General features: G+C 41.0%; 1 long non-coding RNA gene across 3 annotated transcripts in view; it reads left to right on the forward strand.

The window, feature by feature from the left end:
* The window catches only part of LOC129208968 (uncharacterized), a 113,858-nt gene that overhangs the window by 64,225 nt on the left and 37,545 nt on the right, over window positions 1-12,088 (forward strand). For all 3 annotated transcript variants that reach the window (XR_008577936.1, XR_008577937.1, XR_008577938.1), the window contains exons 4-6: window positions 1,955-2,021; window positions 3,226-3,324; window positions 9,878-10,020. This is a non-coding gene — a long non-coding RNA (uncharacterized LOC129208968). The remainder of the gene's footprint in view (window positions 1-1,954; window positions 2,022-3,225; window positions 3,325-9,877; window positions 10,021-12,088) is intronic.

The following is a 12,088-nucleotide window of genomic DNA, read 5'->3' on the forward strand; positions in this document are numbered from 1 at the left end:
AAATCCAAAAATCCCAGCTTTGATCCTCAAAACCCTCATTAAGCTGAAGTCCAAATATGAGTCATGTTTACTTCTCCTCTTAGAAAAATATTCTGATTAAGCAAAAGGATGACAAGATTGGTTAGTTTTTAGGTAGCACCTAAAACACTGGTAATGACATCTTTGAGGTACCTGCGTATTTCCCTGATGACGAGGCTAATCTGTCCTTTTTCAAATCCATCTTTATTATTAGCCTTCCACAGTCACCCAGGCATATGTACCTCAAAATGATTCTTTTCAAAGGCAGCTCAAAGAAGCTAGTCCTAACCAGGGTGATGATGAAACATAAAACCCCCTCTCTCAGTGAACATTGTAAATGCACATTCTTTCCATCACATCTCAGTTTAATCTCTTTTTTTTTTTTTATAAAGTCTTTTTACTTAGAGCACGAGTACTCCAAACTGGGATCTTTGTGTTGCAAGGCATGAGACAGTGGAGACACAGTGTCAGAAGCCTCTCTACAGATGCTCACTGAACAGTTCAGAGCAGTATCAAAACTTGTCCTAATATTAAAAATAGCATATATTCTATTTAAAAATGTGATTAGAAAAAGCAGTGTTTGGGGATGCTAGGGAAATGTTGCACTTGAGAAAAGAATTGGGGGCGGGGGGGGGGGAGGGTGAGAGAACCCCACCTAGAAAAGAACTTCCAGCATTGAGTTTAAATATAGTTTTTGATAGACAACTAGCTTTTTAAATGATCCCTTACCTTTGTAAGTTTTTGCAGCTTTCAAATGTAGGTTTTTTTTCTTTTTGTACCCAAGCTGAACTATGTGTAAAGTAGTAGTCCCATTTCAGGTGAATTTTTAAGTTCTATAAACTTCATAATTGTAGCACACAAACACTTTTTCCCCAAAGACAAACAATATAATATCCTCTGGGGAAAACAAGAGGTCTCCAAGTTTAGAAAACAGGCTGGAGTGATCATTAGTGAAGCACAATTTCATGGCAGGAAGTCGGCTTGGATCCCGTCTATGTATCCCAGACATTTTATGGTCTGGATACAGAAAGCTCATATGGTGAATGTTGGGGTTTTTAACAGCCATATTTTGGGCCCATAAAATAACCAACTACAACAGTTAATTTTCACCCACACACCCAAATTGCTAGTTGGTATCACAATTTCAGTCCCCTGACACCCCTTACACAAACATACACTATTCACCACCAAAAAAAGTAAAACCAGGAGGGTAGTCTTTGGGGATTGCAATGGAAGTTAAAAAAACACACACACCATACACACAAAAACGAGCAGCAGATGACTGATTATACCTTCCAGCAAGGCGCAGAAGGAAACAGTTTACAGAATGTGTTGCCTCACAGCTCTTCCATGTCTCCATCACCTCCCTGTCCTTTTTCCTTTCTTTTCTGCTCTGGTCTCTGTCGTCCTCCTTTCATAAGCTGTTGTAGCCCAGAGCAGAATCAGCAGCTTCCAACTCGCTTTAACTCTTTCCAAAACGGCTCCATGTGTTTGAGCAGGAAATACAACAAATAGATTGCTACTGTGTTGTTTTGTATTGTGAGAAAATGTAAGCAGGCAGCTAGGTTATCATCTACTCATCCTAATGAGCACTTAGTCCTACTTAAAATACTGCTATGCCACAGAAGAAAGAAATGGTGAGCCTTTAGCTCATCGGAAAATGAACAGCGTGACCAAGCTAAGTTGTGAAATGCACTAAAGCTTGTTGGTCATTCAGTTCAGTACAAATTAAAAAAAAACACAAAAGAAAAAAAAAAGGAGTAAACACTAAGATGGAGATTTTTTCCCCAAGCTGAAGGATTTGGCTCCCAAATCCCACTAGAAATTAGCTAGAAGTGATCCCCAAGTCCCAGAGGTGGTTCTGAAAATCTTGGTTAATGTAAGTTTATTTTCAGCAGGAACATGTGCTAATGTGTAAATATGTATCTTGAACTAGGATCCTCCTGTTGGGAAGATGTCGGTGATTAGGGATGCATGGAGGATGTCATCTTTTAGGGAGAGAGGTATTATTTCATTAATTATATCTAGCTACTCAGTAACTTAAACTGGGTTGAAATTAAAATGGAAGTTTTTTGGGGTGTTTCTTGGGAAGTTTTAGGTCTTCCTGAGATGTAGGAAATGCTGGGCTATACATCAAGAGCAGGATATTGGCTCAGCAGGTTCTAAAACAAGGAAAATGGACAATGGACTTGAGAGGTGCAGTTATAGACCAGTCCTGCATTTGCAGAATGAAATATATAGATGATTTAAGAGGCCCTTTCTCTTACCTTTTTAGGTCCTGATTACTTTCAGTGGGAAAATTATATCAAGCATAGAAAATGCTTCCAAAAATTCTGAGGCACTGGAAAAACTAGCTCTAAAATACAGATTTAAAGCTGACTGAGACACTCCAGCCAGCCATGTCACCTTTCTGTCTGCCTTATTTAATCAATGTTGCCTAAAACACGCTACGGACCGTAAGACATTGCATCTCCTTTTACTGTGTGTTCAGACTGGTCATCATCTTCCACCCAGCTAAGCCAGAGGGGAGGCTCAGCGCACAGCTTGCAAACACAATTCCTTTGGAGTCTGCATGGGAGAGGTGGTGTCTTTCCTGAAGCCCCATCCCAGGAACTTCTTTCCTTAAATTGCTTCCGTAGCATCATTTCATAGTTCCTCATAAAAAAGAAGACGGCTTCCTTATGGCCTTCCTGAGCAGAGAATGTGTGAGAGGAGCTGTAATCCTATTGTCCTTTCCCTGCCAGAAGATGTTTTATCCTGTTGAGGGACTCAAATCACGTTTCCCAGGTGGAACTTCCCTCGCTGCACACTTCAGTGTTCAGAGCTGGTCTCTCCTGGTGGTACCTTGCCCTGCGATCCCACGGCATCCTTCAGCTGGGTCCCCAGCTTCACCTCACACACTAGTTCTTTGCGAGGTCCAGTTGCCTCATTCCTTCACTTGCTTGGTTTGTAACTGTCTGCAGTTTTCCAGCTTTAATCAGTGTCTCCAACAAGTGTCTGAGCTAAGCCCTAACAGCAAGTTCCTCTTTGTGTACCCCAACATGGGATGCACTGCAGTAGCTCTCAACAGCATCCTGGCCTAGAGGGTCTCTTACTAAAAATGTATGTATTACAGTTATTATTGCTGCTGGTGAGCCAGGGACAGGAGGGGATTTACAGCTCCCTCAGCATCAGCTCTTAGATTAATTTTTTATTTTTTAAATGCAGGTAATTTAGCTGGCAAAAGCTGCTGCTCGAGAACATTTGAGAAGCACCATCCCAGATCGACGTGCCTTGCGAGACTGGCTCAGCAGACAACTTTCATTGGTACTATTTTAAAAGTCTTTAGTCAAGTTTGTGCTATTCACACTAATTCTGACGAAGTCCCATGTCAAAGATAAAACATGTACATTTTCCAGACTGCAACGTTTTTCAGGTACGGGTGATTTTAAGAGAAAGGTTACAGCCAGCCTGAGTTCAAACAGAATACAGCGTAGCATATCCACATCTTGAAACATGACAGCTTTGTAGGGTGCAATGAATGTCTGACTTTACAGATGCATGGAAATTCAAACTGTAAATCCATTATTTTAACATGTCGGGGAGAGTAGTGAAAAAATGGCTATGTACCCCACTCATCAAGATTATGGCATACGCTTACTGTACAAAGTACTATTTATCTGCAGTCTTGCATATATTCCTTTAGGGCCTGAAATCCACAACTAAAAGATAGAGCTGAAATGTTGTCTGACATGCAGAGTGCTCTTTTTTGAAATATTTTATATATATAAAAAAATCAGCTTTAAATATGCAGCAATAACAACACCACTCTTGAACTAACTGTTTGCACCATTGCAGAAAACAGAGAACTTCTGCCATTTATCACTCAGCTTGAACCAATACTTTTACATTTCAGAGTCTTGGTTTGGGGAAGCTTTTTCTGGCTTTAATTTTCAAAGATTTTATTTCTGATCAAAGTGGTACAAAATGAGCCACAATGAACTTAGCCAATATAGCAGCACTAGAACTAGTTTCCAGATAGCTCATTTTCTTTAAATCAAATTACAATGGTTAGTCTTATTGTGTGGTTTGCGTGATTGCAAGAGAATTTAAAAGCAAACTTCAACACTCAGCAAATTCATGGAAATCCAATGACAAATTTACTGAGCTAAAAGCAGCTTGAGAATGTTGAACATGGGAGACTGCAGTCTAACAGAGCGCAGCTGGCAGCCTTAGTTTAATGATTCATCTTAATAATTACCATGGAAAATTAAAAGATTTAATCCACCTATAAAAGGCGCCTTCCCAGCATTTGATGTTCTCTTCTAAGGCAATATCAATTAATACAACGGAGTGAAATCTGAACCACAGTGGAGAACCAGTGAAATACTGGCTCCAGTCAGGGAGTACCACCATGCGTTAAGAAAAGCTTTGGAGTTGCTAGTATCGGTTGGGGTTGTTTTTTTAAGAATTATTCCTCTGATGCATAATGTGGAACACTATTCTAAACTTGAAGGGCCATAATCTGCCATGAACTCCACCATCATAAACTCTTTGCAAGTTATCTCACATGCTGGGAGTAGCGTCAGCTAGTAACAGCAGAAATTTGTACTTGTATCAGCACAACTGAAAAGAATTCAGGTTAGATGTTTGGCTGCTGCTTCTGTTCCAATGTCCACAAAATGGTATATACAAATGGCTGCCTGCAAATTCGGTGTTCCCAAGTGCAAGAGAGACAATATTTTGGATTGTCTTGCTTACCACTTCCAAAATTCCCATCTAAAACTGTGCTAAAAATTGGTATTTGGATTGAAACAAATCTTTCAACCTGCAGTGGTTTTAAAAGGCAATCCTACATGTGATTCACAAAGTAAATTCGATGTAGCCTCAGATTCAAATTTTAATTAGATTTCCTTCTCATATATGGGTAGTATCAGAACTAACACTCTGCATATGTATTCAGTCAATCAGGCTGGTTTCTGCTGGAGGAGTGTTTTCAACTATTTTAAGCAACCATATTTTATGCTTTCATAGGCTGGGTTTGTAGCGTAAAAAGAATGGTGACTCCTGCTTTTAAAACAAATCATTACATGTTTGCTGCTATTTTCCCAGAGCCCTTTGCACACTTTTTTCTACCAAACCCAGAACAATCTGTTCTTTTCTAGAAAAAAAAAGAAAAAAATAGGTTAACCCTGATCAGAGTATAGCCTTTGCAACTGTTTTCATCCCAGAACGGCAAGAGTGGAGACAGAAGCTGTAGCTGAGGAAAGCTTTTCTAAGGATTTTGAATGCAGAGCAGGGCTGCAGTGGCTCTTCCAGATCAGACAGTGGATCGGGCTGACCTGGCACAGGGGCTCATTGCAGAGGTGGAAGGTGTGAGGTAGTCTACAAGGGAGCAGGTTTGCAGGCAGCAAGTCAGTTGCGTGCAACTGTTAGCTCAGGAAGCTGCTAAGCTGTGGAGTGCCAAGAGCTGGGAGGGCAGCTCAGGGAAAGAGAGGTGGTAAAATTGCTGGTTGTGTTTTATTGAGGCCTTCAGTACTGGGGACAATCTGAAATGGAGACTGGAGCAGATGATTCGGGAGGACGGTTCCTACATTACGTTCAGTGCATGATATTTAGCAGGTGTGAACATGCTTCCTAAACCCTGCTTGTGCAAGTTTCTCTGACACTGGGAGAAACAACCAAGCCAGATAAAAACCACTCACCCAGTGACATTTACTCCTCTGTAGTATTTTAAAAGCCCAGGTCCAGCCAGTGCCAAAATTGCAGGGCACATTTTAGGTACTGGTCTGCAGAACTCCATTTTTTGTAATCTGAGTGGGAAAAGTTGATTCAGTGAGTCAAACCAGACAGCAGCTTTTTCCTTGCTGAGGGCAGATGACTCCCTGTATCTCTCCTATCCTGTTGTTCCTAATATCTACCACAGGGAGCAACCTAATCTGCAGTTGGCTCCTTTTTGAGTGTAAAGCTCAATCTAACAAAGTTTTAACAAGTATCTTCTAAACAGAATCACTGGATTAAGTAGGCTCTTCTACCTGCTTACTCCTCCCCTCTTCCTCACACCCTTCCTCCTTCTGTTCCATCCTGCAGCACATCCCTGCCCAACTGTACCCAAAAGTGTACCGGAGACTCCCCTGAAAACTAATCCATTTTCTTTTCTGGGCAATTATCACACCAGCTGGGTTCCCTAGGCTAGCAGCACTCCATGAAACCGCTTGTGGAGGGCTTCACACGCGGCTGGGAATGAGAAGATGCTTTAGCAGTTTTGCTGACAAATGTTTTAGCCCAGTCTAAGCAGCATGACCTGGGCAACCTACAAGCAGAGGGGTGCCTGCCCGGCGTCTCCTTGGGTCTCTTGTGTGTGAGAGAAGGTCTGCAGAGCAGTGAGAAACATATTTTTTTGAACTTTTCCCAGTATGTAGGCTGTGCCACTTCAGAACTTTCAGAACTAAAAACACTAAAGAGAAAAAACCCTCCCTTTTTATAGCCTACTGTCTCGTTGAAAGTGATTTATGAAATGAAGCTTCCTGCCCACCCAGTGCACAGAACAAATACAGACAGTGCTTTGAAATAACTACAGTACTATGCTATTTTCAGTAATATTTAGCTCAGACTTAGCCAAGAAAGCCCACTAAGCTTAGCAGACAGACATAAAAAGAAACGCTCCTTCTGCATTTTTGTGTGCGCATGCATCTATTTTAGGTTTTACTCCTCTTTTCTCCAGTTGCATAGCTGACTATCAATGCAGCAAAGTCCTAGCTCAGGAAAACGCTTTAAGCCCACTTCTCAGTACAAGTAACAGCTCTTGAGCACACACCTTATTTTACATGCCTTAATAAATGTAAGCACGTGCTTACATTGAGATACTTCTATTTACTGTCGTGAAACTTGTTGAATTCATTCACTTCAATAGCAGTGGAAAATATTGTGGTCCACGTACTTGCCTAATTTGATTATATTTTGTGTATGTGTATTTAGGAAGTACTTTTAGCTTTTAGGTTTATATTGTCACAAGATTATTACCTGTCACTGCTGGCATCAGGAGTGCCCTTGAAGAGGAAGCTCTAGCTGGCACTGTCTTGGCCATCACCGACTATATTTTCTTTATACCCCTTTCTTCCCTATCTGCAAATTTTGAGCTGTAACTTGTTTTCACAGTTATTTAGGAGAAAAGATAAAAACAAGCCTACCGAGTCATTTAGGTCTGTCAAGTCCATTTCTTCTGCCTTCAGCAGTGCGTGCCTAGGGAAGAACATAAAATCGGATTGCTCATACAGTGATAGTTCTCCAAAATACTCTTCCCTTTTTCCTCAGTGATTTGGAGGTTGAAGGATGACTTAAGCCAGCAACGTTATTTTTGCACTAGGCAGGCTTTTATTTGAAACAGTCTAATGCTTTTGAATGCACTCAGAGTTCAAGCATCCACTCTTGCAGCAAGGAGTTTGTGTTTAATGGGACGTGGTATGACAGAGCATCTCCTTGGCTTGTTTTGAACTTGCTGTTTCCTGGTCTTGTGTGATGCTGCCTGGCTCTTGTGGCATGAACCAGCAGATTAGTTCCCCTTTCCTCTTCTCCGTGCCACCCAAGCAGTCACAGAGCACTCTTTCATCTCCTGTGCTCCCAGGTATTTCTTTTCATTATTAAGAGTCCTCCTTCCTGCAGGAAACTCTCACTTGAGGAGTTCTATTGGCACCAGTGAAGATGCTGGCAGGATGACAGCATTACTCAAGACCAGAGCAGTGCTTCATTTAGGTATTGTGGGTACTGTGAGCATTTCTGTCTGCATCTGGATATCTGGATCCTTAATGTAATCCAGTGTTTGTCATAACTCTGTGAAGTAGAACTCCTGCCACTTAGGTTTCTCCTCTGAGATTTGTGGGATACATGTGCATTTCAGTCTCAAACCACTCCATCGTGACAGTATCCTCTCACAGAAACCTATGAAATATCTGTAAAGCTTACCGGCTTATCTCAGTTCCCTGCGCCCTCCGTTTTCTAATTTTCTTGGTTCAAGTTGCTTTTGTTATTCTGACCAAGCTCTGGGATCGATCTCACTGATGAAAGAGACGTCAGTGGTGCAAAACTATCTAGAAATCTCATCGTGTTCAAAACACAGTAAGAAAGGTCTCTCTTCTTGGTGTTCCCACGCTGTTAACACGTGGTTTTCTTATTGTGGTTTACTTTATAGATCAAAACCATGTGCTGTATTAGGAAATGCTATGGAAGGTCCGTTTCTCATGATAGTTTATCAGACAAGATCCTTTAGAACATACATTAAAAATACATCAAACAAAATCATTATTATAGTTCACTATCCCATTTTAAGGGAACGGTAGGAAAGCACCGCCAGCAATAAGGACTTGGGCTTTGTGTCTGTGTTGCCATGTCAGCAAACTCCCTTACCCAAATAGGTCTCCAAAGAAATCTTATAAAAACATCTTTTAAAAATGAGAAATAACCTGTCTTTTTTTAGTTTAATGATGCATTACTCAGTTGCATAGTCAGATTTAAAAAATGCTGGGACTCCACTAGATAGAAAAATAAGTAGCAGTATATAATTTACATCCTACCCATGACAGTACATGTCAGTGTTTATTCTCTCATGGTCAGCTAAGGTAAACTTTTTGATGTGCTTTTTCTTCACTTAAAGCCCATTTGGGGTGGTTATCTTACTGTTCTACGACCTGAGCTGGAGTATGTCTTTTACTGCTCTAAGAAACAGGATAAAAATTTCAGACAATAGCTGTGTGCTCTGTGCCCAGGTATGATGGGATGTTTGGTCCCCAGCCCCATAATTACAAAAAATAGTTCCTTATCAAAGACTAAGATACTGATTTGCAGACTTTCTGATGCATTATGCTGTGAGACTCATTGCTCCTTTTCTTTCTTCTCCTAATTCAGGAGAGCCTTCGACCCAGCACTTTCTGTCATGCATTAGTAACTCTGAAAACATGTTTACTTAAGTACAAAACCACATTAGCTCAGCATTATTGTATGCCTCCAACACACATAAATTACAATATATTGTGGGGTAGGAACTTTGATCAAGGAAAGCCCACACTGAATTAACTTGGAGGTGGGAAGGAGAGTCAGAACATTAAATGCTCCTTGTCTCCTTTTCCTCTCATCCCTACGATTCTCACTGCCAGTCAGTCTTTCTGATTGCTTGCTACGTCTGTGCTGCAGGCTGCAAGAAAAGAAAGCAGTAACAATAGCAGCCCTGGAAAAATCATGCTATTTCATGGATCTAATCTCCTTCTCTAACATTCATTTCCATACACAGAATCTCAAGCGTAGAAAATCCTCCCTCATTCCCCCCAACATTCTGTCTCTTACCCTAACAGTGCTGAGGTTCTGGAGTAGAAAGGAAGCCTCGGGAAGGAAAAATGCTATAGAGAGGGAGAACCCTGAAGATGTAACTTGTAGCCAAGACTTTTTCCCCCATCAGAGGGCCTATACTAGGATTTTTGCCCCACCAATACTGCAGAAATCTTGTACAGTGGTAGAGACCATTATCTAACCTGGGCAGCGAGGAGGGTGCTGTTGTTAGAGGACCGAGATGGTGAAGGGTGGCCACAGTGCTCTGGACAGGACTGCAGCACACCTCCTGCCGCTGGAGATGCCAAGTGCCTGCAGGCTGTCAGCTGGCCCTCGCTGGCCACCCCTCCTGTCACTGCCAGACAGCCTCTGGATGGGAGGTGGGCAGAGCCAAGAAACACAAACAGCACTTTTCTTCCTTACAGACCAAAGACATTTGACCCAGTATGAAATGTCTTGCAGGTTAACAAGTCTAGAAATCATGTTTCCCACCCCCACCCCCCCATCTGATAAAACAAAAAACATACATCCTCCCACTCCTATGCTATTTCTTTTCTTGCAGCTGAGCTCATCCCCTTCTGGAGGACCTTTTGGCTATCATTACGTGGCACACTGAAACAACTAGTGTATGACTGCTCTCAAGTTGATTCCATTGCCATCGATGCCAGCACCAGAAAGCACGCAAGAAACACCCTCACTGCCCAGGTGCTTTTTATAGATTGAGGAACCAATGTCATTTCTATTGAAGGTAGAAGAAACTGCTCCTGATGCAAGTGGAAGCAAAAACAGTCCTTACTTGCATTTGAAGTGTTAATTGATTTTGTTGATTAGGCAGCATGATACACTGTTAATCAGCTACTAAGTGGAAGCACAGATTCTTCTTGTGCCAAGTATTTGATTTTTTACTTAGTATTCGTTTGTAAGCATAGGAATCTAAAGCCATAAAGTTTGAGAAACTTTACACTCAAAGCAAGTGACTTGCTCATCTATTTATATATACACAAGTATACAGAGCACTGCCTGATAGTTTGACTCTGATACTAGCATGTTTTCTGTGTTATTCCTCACTTGTGTTTTGCAAGTTAGAACATCCTCCAAGCCTTAGGCTGTATCTTGTGCTGTGCATGTTTAAGAGCCATGTACAATAAGAAATTGATATGGCTGTTATATGCAACTCCGTCCTTTTAAAGGGTTTGGATCCTGCAAAGAAGTGATGTGTCTTCTCCAGCAGCCCACCCTTGTTGCAAAAATCCTTCTATTTAGTTCAGGGGCTTATTACAAAAAAGTATATTACAAGAAGTATAAAGTTTAGCAACACATGCAGGCAGAGAGGAAGAGAACTAAGAATTTTTTGTGCTTGTATTCAGACATCACATCCCTTTCCTTCCTATGTCTGCTCTACAATTTGTAGTTTGATTTATTGTAAAAATTAAGCTATTTTACACAATAAGGATACTGGAGAGTATCAATATGTCCCTAGATGTCACCTAGATTAAAGGTGTCATCTGTCTAGCTCCAGAAGTCTTGTCTAGAAGTGGACCCAAAGATAACAAAAGGAGGGTAGGTTCATTGCAACAGAGATACCAGTGACAAAATGAGCTGTAGCTAGTTGAGTGGTCCTGCGGAGTACCACACAGTCCACAGGACCTTGGCGGCACATCAGCCTGGATGCTGCTCCACACCATCATAGCTGGTGGGGGAGGCATCCGTAGGGAGGGAGACATGGCTTTCATACTTGCGTAACGCTTGCATGGTGACGTGTCAGACCAGTTGGCAAAAATGGCAGGTGAAAGTTTATATAAAATGATATCCTTGTATGCATTGTAGACTCCACTGAATGTACCTTACACAAGAAACAAGATGAAAATCTGGTTCGGTTGAAGCCCAAGGAGCTTTTTCCTATCAAATAAAATGTTTATGTATATGCAAATTAACATTAAAGAAACATATAGATTCCATAACATCTGCAAGGAACTGCTGAGACATGTTCAGGTATTTCCTATGCTGCACATTTTATTTTTGTGTTCCTCAAGGCTGTCCTAAGAATTGATAATTATAGTTCATGAGCTAATTCACAGCAGTTATAGCAATTACAGATATTATAGCTGCTGTTAGTTTTTATTATTTAACATAACCAAGTAGTTGATAAGGGACTTAAATGTTCCTTTACTGTTAAAGTGCCATGCCACATTACGGTTGTCATTATGCACAAGTTATGAATAAGCAAAAGAGGAACTAGATGATTTAAGAAAGCTTTTCTCCAGAACTCAGGTAATTTACAACACACAAGGAAACTACCCATGGTTGTTTAGGAGTGATACCTAGCTTTTCTCAGATCAGAAAAAACAAAAGTTAATTGATTTAAGGTCACTGTAAAGGCCATATCCCACAGAACAAACTGGCCATGGCAACATTTTCTCTCATTTTTAGAAAAAAATTCAAGCCAGTACTGCTCATGGATTTCTGCATACTCATACAGACACCCTTCTCTGAGCCTCCTAATGCATTTGAAATTAATTCTCAGTACAGTGATACAGCTCTTGTAATAGCAGAATCTGATTTCTGGTTTAATTAGTGTCTACAGAAACCATCTAGCAGCATCAGTTTATGCAATAACTTATATTTCACTATACACAGATGATCTGTGTTCGGTTCCATTGCCTGTCTTGTGCTCTTGCATGCTCCCAGTACAATATGTAGCTTTAAATGATCTAAGATGGCACACTCCCAGCAAGTCATCACAAGTACAGCAGGGTTCCCAAATCGGAGTTCA

The sequence above is a fragment of the Grus americana genome, chromosome 7, assembly GCF_028858705.1.
Source record: "Grus americana isolate bGruAme1 chromosome 7, bGruAme1.mat, whole genome shotgun sequence".
Lineage (NCBI taxonomy): Eukaryota > Metazoa > Chordata > Aves > Gruiformes > Gruidae > Grus > Grus americana.